This window comes from Microtus ochrogaster, linkage group LG9 (assembly GCF_000317375.1).
Source record: "Microtus ochrogaster isolate Prairie Vole_2 linkage group LG9, MicOch1.0, whole genome shotgun sequence".
Classification (NCBI taxonomy): Eukaryota; Metazoa; Chordata; class Mammalia; order Rodentia; family Cricetidae; genus Microtus; species Microtus ochrogaster.
In genome coordinates this window covers 31,196,735-31,208,992 of record NC_022034.1, presented here as the reverse complement: position 1 = coordinate 31,208,992, position 12,258 = coordinate 31,196,735, and the positions used below count along the sequence as shown (strand labels likewise).

Below are 12,258 nucleotides of genomic sequence, written 5' to 3'. Positions count from 1 at the left end.
CTGGTGCTCAGTCTACAATGCTCTTTGTGCAACAATCCACATAGCTCCCCTTAGAGTTGCCTCATCTTGCCTTCCACATTACCGAAGACCTGCTATCTTTATGCTCTCATCCTGCTTCCAGTATCTTCTCTAAGGTTCCTATCACAACCTAACACTGTATGCTTTCTTCTGGGCTGCATTGCTTCCTTACTCACTCTGAATCATCCCGAAGAGGCAAGTAACTCTCTAAGGTAAGGGGTCAGGCATCTGTTATTGTTTCACCCACCCCTTGCCTCCATCCTTGCTCTCACATAAGAAAAAGAATGATTATTTTCACAGGTCAAAGACAAACTATGGAAATACTAGCTAGGGAGTCAAGTGTGGTGAAATATGGCTTACTTGTTTACTGTCATCAAATACCCAAAGTCAAAGCACTGGAATTCTAAGATACAATTTCAGATGTATTCAGATGCAACATTTATGTGGCAGGCATTTTTCTAAATGTTTGACTTAAACGAGTTCATCAAACCCTATCAGAAGCCTTAGAAGAGAATAAGATTAAATCCTTTTACTGATGAAACCTGAGGCCCCTCCAAAACTCCCTCCCAGGGAAGGGGGAGCTTTAAATGATAACTGTTCTGCCTGACGGGGTGGTTTCTAATGTACATGTTCTGAATAATATTTTTTCTGTGATATAGAATTGAATGTAGGGCCTCGTGCATGCTAAGTAAGTGCTTTACCACTGAGCTACAGGCTCAGTCTCTGATTTAATTACCATGGACTACTACAAAATGTGCAAGTCATGCTTGTATAGAGGCCATGCTAACCTTCCCTGAAATATTTCATTTTTAGTATGTGTGCTGCTGAAGCAAACACAGAATTCATTTTGTAAAAGATGTCTTGCCCGATGTCATTTTTTGTTGGATTTGAAATTTTACTTATATAAATTGACAAACTGTATTTATACATACTCATGAATTACAAAATAATGTTTGATTTAATACACCTATTACCCTTGAAATCTGATATTTTTGGTGATGAGAACACCCAAAATGTATTTTCTGTGATACTGAAATGTACACTATTCAATCCTTAGTTCTGTTTAACAAGAAGTATATTTGATTTCAAAAATTAAAAACAACCCTCTTCCTTCTACCCAGCGAATACTGTATCACTTTTAACTCTGCTAAGGTTTCCATGGGAAAGCACTAGCATGAATATCTAGTGCCCTAGGAACTAAGCCAAATGGAACTAGGGGGGAAAAAGAATAGCAATTGTCCATGGGCAGTAGCCCAAGAGCCACTCCAGGACCCTGAGACTTGCCAGCCCTTCTCCCTCCCTAATCTGGCAAGCTGACAATGGGCATTAATGATATTAAGAAGGTCATGTGTTAAATATGCTTTCTCTCCCAAATCTCATCAACTCACAGGTGTCATCTGGCTTGGCTTGTTTCAACCCGAGTGGACTGGCAAAGGCCCTGTCTTGGACTCAAGCAAAGACAGAACCAGCATGGGGTCTCATACACAAGACTGTCTGCCCACGGTGTATCTGGGAAATTTCTCATTCTTCATGAATGCTAACAAAGAAGAAAATTTCAGGCTAGGAATGATGCTGGCTCCCCAAAAAAGAACTAGGAGTCTCAGGATACTCTCAGAAAGACGCAGGGACAATGAAAGTTTAGTGTTTGCTCTTTATAAAGCATTCTTAAAGGCGTAATTTACTCATTTTTACCTTTTAGAAAAATTTCACAGAATATGTTTCACTATAAAAACATAGCACATTGACAGTATGTGCCCAAAGACCCATAAAGGAGAACTAAAACATTTTTGTTACTTTGTGTATCTAATTGGTAATTTTTCTCAAGTAATTGTGTAGTTAACCTAGCATAAAGGGGTAGATGAGAGAGCCTTGCATTGTACCATTAGATTTTAGTACCATTGAATCAAGAGTCCAAACAAAATATTGAGGATTGAATGTTGTAAGCACCATTTTCTTCTTGTTTTCTGTAACTAACCGGGTTCTGGATTTTTCTAAAGACAGGCATGTGCCTTAAGCAGCGACCTATAGATCTAATTATCTTAAGCTATAAATTGTGGAGACAGTTTCTTGGGATGTGGAATTATTAGAAATTAAGCATTTTTTGGCCTATGACTCCGGCCAGTGATTGAGTTCTGCTTCATTATAATACGCTGTTCACTCCTTTCAGTACCATCTATTTTGCATATTGTGAAAAATAGTGAAATGTAGAAAAAATAGGCCAAAGAAGAGCATTTATACTTGCAACTACTAGCCACTTTTACCATTTATGTTTTTAGTTATATACTAACAGTACATGGATTTTTCTGGACTGTTCTGAATATACAATTTGAATAGGTGTGCTTGATTCCTACTCAAGTGTGGTAAACAGGTTTTGAGACTTTTATGAGATTTCAGGTGTTTATGAAAGGTGACCTAAAACATCACTTGAAATCAGTCAGATGACCTGGGCCAGGCTCAGTGACAACACAGGAGCAGAGACTTCAGTCAAATGGAAGAAAGGAAAGAATATGGAGACTCTCCATCATGTACTTTTATTTTGCTATGATGGTTTCTATCTTGTTATTTTCTTTCAAAAGAGAGTGGGGTGAAAGGGCCTCATCCCAGAGAGAAGTCTCTTAGACTCCCACCATGGACAGCACAATCTAGAGAAAGAACTGTCACCAGCAGCCTCATCATTTTATCTTGTAAGCTAAGTCATTCAACATTAGCAACCTTGGCTTTTGAGATCATAGGGTAATTATACACTAATGTAAAAACACGAGATTCTGAGAGATTGAGTGACCTCAAAAATCAAATAGTTGAACCTCTTTATTTTAGAACTAAAAAAAAAAAAACAAAATTGAAAGAGACTAGATGAATAATTCAAGGGCACAACTTGCAAGTGGCAATGCTAGGCCAGGTTCCAGGTACCCTATCGTGTAGTTCAGACACTGCCTCTCAGTGTACCCCCGAGTTTGGGGGATTTGAGACCACAAATTCTTCAGGAGATAAATTCTACTTAAAAGTCATCTCTTTTCTGTGAGTTGTGAATCTTCTCAAGATTCAGTTACAGAAGTCCATTTGCTGTGTGTCTAGGATCAACCATTTTCTGAAGACCACTCCCCAAAAGACAATGGCACACTTGGCCAACAATCCTGAGTCCTTTGAACAGCTTTTTGGGGGTCATTTTATTCAGCTGATCTAAGCAGAAATGCCACAGAACTTCCATTTGACATAGAGTTTCTTGAACTTCTCACCATGGGTATAAAAGCAGACAAGCAAATTGTTTCAGAGAACAGTTGTTCTTTTGACAAGAGATAGGAGCTTCCTGTAGGCTCTTTGCATCAATTCAGAAGTGTTTTCTACCATAAACCTGAGGCTCTTTGGTAAGGATAACCAAGGACTATGCAGATGCACACATCTAAATATGACAATTTCCAAAGAATTATCACGTAGACTAGCAAGGCCTGGAAAGAGGTCATCACTTCAAGGTGTATTTAGGCAACTGCCTTTTCTTATTATTTATTAGTGGTATTAATTTATAAATACTTTATCTGTTTTGTGAATGATCTATCTGCAGGGTAACTGTAAAATATGCTATTATTGGGTATTGAATTCCAAGATGGGTCTTTTAACACCTATCAAATATAGGTAGGTTATTTCTACTCAATGATCTTTAGGAGTTGGAGTTAAAATCAAGGGTAACTTTGGGTTGAACTTGCCTATTAATATACACAAAAGTAAGATAATTTTCCTTTAAATCTGGGTAATTGCTGAAATCCTCCATTTTAATTTAACCTTGAGACACAGCCAAACAAATATTTTGCACAGGGTTTTATCATTAGTTTACATATAGGTATTTATTATACAACATAAATGGAACACAATACAAGCTTTAAAAAAAAAGTAAAAGGTCTCTTGAGACTAAGGCATCAAAACTATTCAAACAGCCAAATACCCACCCTCTCTTCATTAGAAGTAAAAGTTGATTTTTTTTTTTTTTACCCTTTAACTATTAGACCATTTGCTGCTGCCAGCTAGCTGCTAATTTCCTCTCTCCTATGGGGGATATCTACCTCTATCTCACTTTTAGCCCACAGCCTTGAAGTTTTACTAGTTGATAAATGCTCCAAATTTTTTCAGAGCTCTTCCCTGAGCCCTGTTTATCACGGAGTCTCTATTAGTTGTTGGTTATTCTTAAAGCCAGCCTTTAATTATCCAGATGCTAATTAGTCAGAGTCTGGAATGAGACACATTCTGCTTTTTCCCCTTTTCTTCTCTGCTGCCTGCCTTGTTAGCTCTGTCATGAATGGAGGTGGGGCAGAGGTAGAGATAAATGCCTAGAGACCTGAAGAAGCCCATTTTGTTAGATGGGAGCTCTGGCTGCAAGTTTACCAAGATTAGATACCAAAAATGCACAATAAAAGGAAACTTCATCATGTCTATCTCATTCTCAAGCTCTCTCAGATTCCTTTTGCTGGAGTTACAATGGAAGCTGCCAGCACGGCCATTGGCACTTTATTCTACGGCAGGAAAGCCCATTCAATGTGTGGTTTGCTTGGTGTTGAACTTTTTCTTATCAACAGATATGGGGAAGTCAGCTTTCCTGGAAATTAAGGCAGCATGTTGTAAGTTTACCTAGCTAACAGTGGAGTTACCATTTCCAGTTCTTTTTTTTTTTCTTGAATTAAAAAATTAGGGCTACGGGAGAAATCAAGGAACAAAGATGCTTTTATATAAGACGCAAAAATGCTCTGCCAAATTTTCATTTAAGATAGATTTTCATTATTCTACATCTATGGAGATACAAAAATAAAATATCACTGAGATCTAGGAATACAATTTTGATTCATTTTAATTAGTTGTTCACATTTTTCTAAGGGTAGCTTTCCATTTTAAAGAAAATATAATTTTGAAGAAAGAAGTCTCTTCCTCGTGGGATTTGATGGTAATATTTGATTATGAAAGGCAGGGCTACTGTTCAAACACAGTGTGTATGAAGCACAGATCCGAAAGTTCTGTGATTCTGGCATTAAGTCATTTGATATTAGAATATTTCAGAATATAAAGATCTGAGAACTGGATTTGCCTTCCTATCTACCATATTTCTGTAGTTGATATGCCTAAAAGTTTCCCTTCAATGGAGAAAAAGACAAAAGAGAAAGACCTTGGGAAGGCATTTAAAATGAATGTAGACATTAAGAGGAATTTGGTACCTTTGAAGGGGCTGCTCAACGGCATAATGACTGTCTACGGGAAGAATAGGATTGTCTTTGAAGATAAGCATTTTCATGAATAACATGTGAGAGGCTGCTTGGTTGAGTTGCTCTTTCAAGAGATCTTTATACCGTGGGAAAGAACAAAGCTGAGAACAGTGTTGGAATCTTTGCTCTGCAACTGGTAAACAAGATATACAACCTTTATAAAACTGAATATTCTTAGGCGTAAACTTATGAAGGAAGATGATGACGCCCAACGGCTTCATCAAGATCAGAGGTAGGACCAAGTAAGAAGTGCTTTGAATGCTATCTAGGTCCGTGTGTGTTTTTAGGGGGCATGTGATCTATAATAAGGTTCCTTTCGACTTTCTAAAACTAGAGCAGTGCACCGGATATTCTAATTTGTCTCTCTAACTCCTCTGAGCATCTAATAAAAATGAAGTGGTAAACATCCCCCAAGCTGTGCTATCACCATGCATGAGCAGAGAGATACAAGAAACAAGTGATAAGTCAGATTTGCCTAGCCCTTGGCTTTTCTAAAACTTATAACCATGAAAGTTTTTCTTTTCTTTCCTCTTTGAGAATTTTGTCTATGTTTTACTTTCTCATTAATAAAGCTCACATAAAATTCACCATCTTAGCTAGCTAATTATAAAATCTGATGTCCATTTGCAATGTTCTGGAGCTCTCATCACCCCACCATGGATGGACACTGCTAACACCACTGCCACTGGAAACTCCATCCTGGAAATAAAATCCAGCTGCCTGTGCTGACTATAACTCCCCTGCCTCCAGTCCTTTACAAAGCAGTTTCCTGGGATTGCACAGGTAAAAATGATGGACTGAGAGGAGTGAGAACTACTGACATTCGTTTAGACAAGATGATGAGTTCCCTTGGGAAGATTTGGGTGGCAAAACAATGCTATTGAAGTAATTCCATCACCGTATTAGATACAAGTATTAGCCTTTTTTTTTTTTCTTGTATTGTGGTGTCCCATGCTGAGAGATTTAGTATGGTATGAAAATGAAAATGAAGCTGTGTCATTTTCTTCCTTCCTCTCCATGTGTTTTGGGACTGTATATAACCTGTTATTGCTATGGTCCTCCTGATCAGCCAGGTCTGGGATAATGGCCCTTGGGTACTTAAGGACACAGGTGTGGCACACTCAAGCAATTGCTATAGTACCGTCTCCTTGAAGGAGTTCCATACAGCAAACAGGAACTGAAGTTTGGCTTTATGGAAGGAGACACTCTCCTTCCTGTGGCTCTTTTCCCTCGCTGACCTCATCTTACTAGGTTTTGACCAACCATCTCTTGTTGGCTTTCTCACTGCCTAGGCCTCTGACGATTCCGTTGTTATAAATTTCTTTTCATTGCTATAAGATTTTCTTATTTTATCTAGTACTTTTAACAAAGGAATTTGAGATCACATAAAATGCAAGGAAAATGTATTTTTGGTAGGATTGTTAAAAGCTTAAACTAAAAAGAGAATTAAAGGACAGAGGAAGAAAACTCAATTGTTGTGCCAGAAATAGAATCATTTAGCTTCTGCAGTTGACATTTGAGATTAACATTGAGAGTCTTAGTAGCCAAGACAAAGGGTTGTTTTCACAACAACCATTTAAGAATCCTACTAAATTAATTCCACTTGTATTATCACCATGTGGAATCGTCCTACGGCTTTCTGATCCTCTCTTGAGACTTCGATTTAACCAATCATCTTCAATCATAAAATTTTCTCCAATAGTGTTTATTATTAAAGCTTACCATTCTTGTGGGGTGGGTTTTTCTCCTGTCTTGAATTTATGTTGAGAAAAGGTAAGAAAGCCACATAAGCAGAAAGCACAAACCAGTCAACCCACATTTATACAGACTGAATTGTGTCAACACAAGGTTGGATAAGCTTGAGATAATGTGTTCAAATACTTCCCTTCTCAGCTTCCCTGGACAGTTAGTTATAAAGGTATGTACCGAGCTTTGTGGGTTTTCACCGCCAGAATCTTTCATCACACAATTGGTATCTCTGAGATGGTACATCTTCTCTTCTCTATTTAGAATGAGAAATGAGAGTCAATGATGAGAAGGCCATCGGGCAGTGTCTTAGTCAGTCTTCTATTGCTGTGACCAGACACCATGACCACAGAAACTCTTCTAAGGAAAGCATTTAACTGGGACTGGCTTACAATCACAGAGGTCTGGTCTGCTATCAGCATGGCAGGAAGAATGTCAGTATGCAGGCAGGCATGGTGCTCGAGGAGCTGAGAGTTCTACACCTGTCCCTCAGGCAGCAGGGAGAAAAGAGTCACTGGGCCTGGCTTGAGTATTTGAAACCCCAAAGCCCATCCTCAGTGACAGATTTCCTCCAAGACCACACCTACTCCAACAAGGCCATACTTCTTAATCCCTGTCAAGTAGCACTAATCCCTAATGACCAAGCATCCACATATATGAACCTATTCAGTCCGTTCTTATGCAATCTACCACATGCAGATATGTTTTACAAGAAGGTATTTGTTCAAAAGCAGGAAGATTTCCAGAAATGTCCCATGTAAATCAGAGTACATTAACGTGGTTGCAGCTATGTTTGTACCATTACTACTTAGCACCAGACTTAAGAGATCAAACAAACAAAAAAGCAAACAACAATAATAACAAAGAACAAAACAATAACAAAACTTAATATGTTTTGCTCTAAAGATAATGCTTTAGGCTCTTGGGATTTCCATAGAGCATACCAAACTAACTGCCTCTTAAGCCAGGCATTACGGGAGAATATTTGTGAGTTTACCATTGGTGGCCAAATACAAGAGAAAGAAACAAAGATGTGCACCTTAAACTGGGACCTCATATGTTTCAACTTGAGCCTGGAGTCCAAATTATTTGTAAATGCTGTAGCCATAAACTGCTTTATGCCATTTTTCTAGTTTTTTAGTCCATGATGGTGGTTTTCAATACATGACCTCATTATTTTCACAAAGACTTTCATCACGTTTCACTGCCCAAGTCTTTTTATCTCTAGCTGCTCTATCTGCCATATACTCCATTAAGCTATACAAGTACAAAGTGTAAGCTATTTATGTAACGTGAACGGGAAACCTACAAAAGAAAACCCACTGTGGTCTGGAATGTCCCCCAGAAAAGCATAAAAGCATATGCTCATTTTTACAAAATTATATTTCCTATATTATATTTCCTATACATTTTAGGAAAATGGACAAGATTGTTAAACTTATATTTAGTAGCTCCCATGGGTACAATATAATACACACAATGATGTTTAATAAATACTGTATAGCAATAATTGTATACTAGACATCATTATAGACTAGCCAATAACATGGAAATTCCTGTGCTCTTTATAATAAAACATAGCATTACTGCTGGATTAGTTTATATTGTGTCATATACACATGATCATCCTATTTTAAACACGAAAAGCTGATTATGCTCCTTTTTCTAGCATAAGAAATAATAATTATGGGGCAACATTTACCTGATTTCCAATCAATTTGTTCTTTGAGATCTATATTCACATAGCCCTCAATACCTCCTACCCCAGCTTAAGCGTGAGGGTCATTTTTCACTGTGCTAAAGTAATTTACATTAGCAAACACAATAGTTTATGTTTCTCCTTTAGTTCAACATAGTCCATGTCTGGACTCCTAGGGAAAAAAGTCAGAGAAGGATCACAGCTATGCCCAGATTTAAAAAAATCAAAAACCTAGGAAATAGTGGTAGCTTCCATTGACTTGACATCTTGTTAAGGGCATCATTAGTCCAGTATGCACAGATACACGATTGGCCACAAGGGAAGAGAGGCTCATTAGCTCCTGCCTGGTCCCTCTCTGAATTGAGTTCTACTTTGTTTATCCAGCACATTTGTTACTTCCACATATACAAAAGTGTTGGGAAAATTCAGAGACTTACTTACCTATTTTGAAAATTAGTCAATTTAAACCAGGCATGGTTGCACCCCTTTAATCCCATCACTTAAGGCAGAGGCAAGATTTCTACACAGTGAGTTCCACAGAAACTAAGACTACATAGGGAGACCTATGTAGTTTTTTTAAATGTTTTTTAAATTAAGAAAGAAAATAAGCCAATTTAAAAAGTTAAAGGACTTGAAAGTCACTTCATAAAATATATAAATAGGCAAGACACGTACAAAGAGGGAGTGTATCACCAACCATTGGAGAAATGCAAATTCAAAAGATGGCAGTCTACAGTAGACGTTCTAAAGAGGAACTGTCACAGAGGGTCAGGAAGGACTCAGAGCAACTGGAAGTCTCATTCACGGCAGGTGGGAACGCAAAATAATGCAGGCACGTAGGAAAACCTTGTAAAATTAAGCATGCATTTCCCATGCAAAGTGGCAATTTTGACTCAGATACTTCACCCCTGTTTCCACACAGATGTCGTTCTTTGTAGCTGTGGAGCTTGTCCTAGAACTCACTCTTATAAACCAGGGTGGCCTTGAATTCACAGAGATCTGCCCGCATCTGTCTTTCAAGTGCTGGGATTAAAGGTGTGTGCTACCATCACCTGGCTCAAACTGCACTTTATAAAGATAAATTCATTATATATGGATAATGTTTGAATATGTTTTTTTTTCCCTTAACTATCTCTCTGACTCATTCTCTTTAATACAGGGTGATATAATTGACATCAAATGATTGAGCCTTGTTACCATGGAAATAACTTGGATAATCTCAGAAGTCCCTTCTATGGTTGTGTTCATGAAACACACCATTTCTTTCTCCTTCTAGTTACATTCTGAAGATACACTTGCTGCAGGGTCCATTCCTAGCATCTTCCCTCTGTCTTATAAACAACAAACAGATTGTCACTAGAGGAGTAAGTTACTCTCCATAAATTAATATCCCATCACTAAAAAATTAAATTAGCATTCTTCATCAGAATCTTTTGAAAAATCTTTACCCACATAAAGACGATAATGCTTAGAAGCAACTGTGCAAACAGATTGTTCGAGCAAGAAGGAAAAAAAAAAACAGCACCATCAGTAATCCACTGCAGGTTTGAAAATGGTATGAGCCTCCGGTATCAGAACTAGGGTCAGTTGCTGAAGCTACAGGGTTTGCATATGTACAAAGATGAGCCCTGAAATGAGAATGGGCCTCCTTGTGAATTAGCCGCTTTCGTTCAAATAGTGATGCAGAGGTTAGGTACACAGTAGTATAAGGTCACGGATGTTATTGCAGCACCAGCAAAAGGTGAGACTGTCTGACTCCCCCACAGCCTCACTCAATGCTGACATAGGAGTATTCAGTTAAATTATTAACAACCTTCTCATTGGCAGTTTCAGCGGCCATTGGTGAGGCTGCACAGTGGCCACAGTGGATTTGGGTTGGGTAAGTCTGAGAAGTTGGCCACCACAAACCGACAAGCCAAGTTCAGGGAGAAAACTTAACAAAAGAGATTAATTTACCGCAAGAAAATGCTGTTGTGGAGGAGGAATGTTACAGATAATGACAAGGCACAGTATCTCTTACGAGCATAAAAGACAGCTCCTGAAAATTTGCTCACTATAAACAAATGTCAAATATTTGAGAAGGGTTAACCTGATTTAAACAATGCACAGTGAACATATGTGTTTTAGAACATCACATAATATTTAATCAATAGGAACAATTGATTGTTGTGCTTTTACATTAGTTAAAAAAATAAGCCTACAGGCTGGAGAGAGGCTCAGCATTTAAGAGGACATATTGCTTCTGCATAGGACTTATGTTCTGTTCTCAAAACAGACATGGTGATTCATAACCATCTGTAACTTCAACTAAATTCCATGTGTACGAGGAATATACATGATGCATATACATGTATGTAGGCAAAAACACAACAAATCTAAAATTCTTAATTAAAAAATTTAATAAATCTTAACACTAGATGCTACAGTAGTACATTCCTGTAATCCCAGCACACAGAAGGTGGATGAAGGAGGATCAGAAGTTCAAGACTGGCCTCTGCTACATGATCCTCTGTTTCAAAAACAATTAATTAGGAAATAATTTATAATGTTAAAAAAAAGGAAAAATAGTGCCGCTGTGAGCATGGCAGTATCTCAGGGTCCTCACAAATCTCTGCCCATCTCTTTTAAGATGAGTTTTGAAGATAACAGGACAGAAGCCTAGTGGAAAGGGAAACAGAAGGGATGGGGAGGAAGGAAATACCAGGATGCTTGTGTGTGAAGTCATGCCAGCTGGTAGTTTTCTACCAGCAAAGTGTGAAGAAAAGTCTTCCAAAGAAGAGATGATCAACTGAGAGTTTCAGACGCATGGTGCAGAATGAGTGGGCCAGAGGCCGTTTGGATGGCCACAAGTGTAGCCACAAGAATGGCATGAATTGGACAGAGTAGTCATGTGTCCTGCACCTCCCCTAGAAGATCAGAAATAAATCAGGCAAATTATGGGGTTATCAAGAAACCAGGCCAAATTCCAAGGAATACACACAGTTAAAAATCTCAGCAATAGTGGAGAAGGTACCTTAACTATCCTTCTCCTGAAATCAGATTGATGACTACCTTAATTACCATCATAGAACTTTCACCCAGTAACTGATGGAAGCAGATGCAGAGATCCACAGCTAAGCATTGGGCCAAACTTCTGGAGTCCAGTAATAGAGAGAGAGGAGCGATAATATGAGCAAAGGGGCCAAGACCATGATGGAGATACCCACAGAAACAGCTGACCTGAGTAAGTGGAAGCTCACTGACTCTGGACTGACAGCTGGGGAACCTGCATAAGACCAAACTAGTTGTGTAGCTTGGGTTTGTTTGGGGACAGTTTGTGGGACCCACTAGCAGTGGAACCAGTATTTATCCCCGGTTCATGAGCTGACTCTTTAGAACCTGTTCTCCATGGAGGGATACCCTGCTCAGTCTAGATACAGGGGGAGGGCCTTGGTCCTACCTCAATTGATGTGACAGACTTTGTTGACTCCTCATAGGAGGCCTTACCCTCTCTGAGAAGTGGATGGGGGTGGGGGTAGCAGAAGGATGGGAAGGAAAGGGAACTGGGATTGG

At 38.7% G+C, this 12,258-nt stretch overlaps 1 protein-coding gene and 1 non-coding gene across 2 annotated transcripts in view; both read right to left on the bottom strand.

Annotated features, from left to right (window-relative positions):
* Window positions 1-12,258, bottom strand: part of Slc35f1 (solute carrier family 35 member F1) — a 431,638-nt gene that overhangs the window by 195,144 nt on the left and 224,236 nt on the right. The gene's annotated exons all lie outside the window — the stretch shown is intronic.
* Window positions 749-855, bottom strand: LOC113457909. Its single transcript, XR_003378383.1, has one exon. It is a non-coding gene; the product is annotated as a U6 spliceosomal RNA (small nuclear RNA).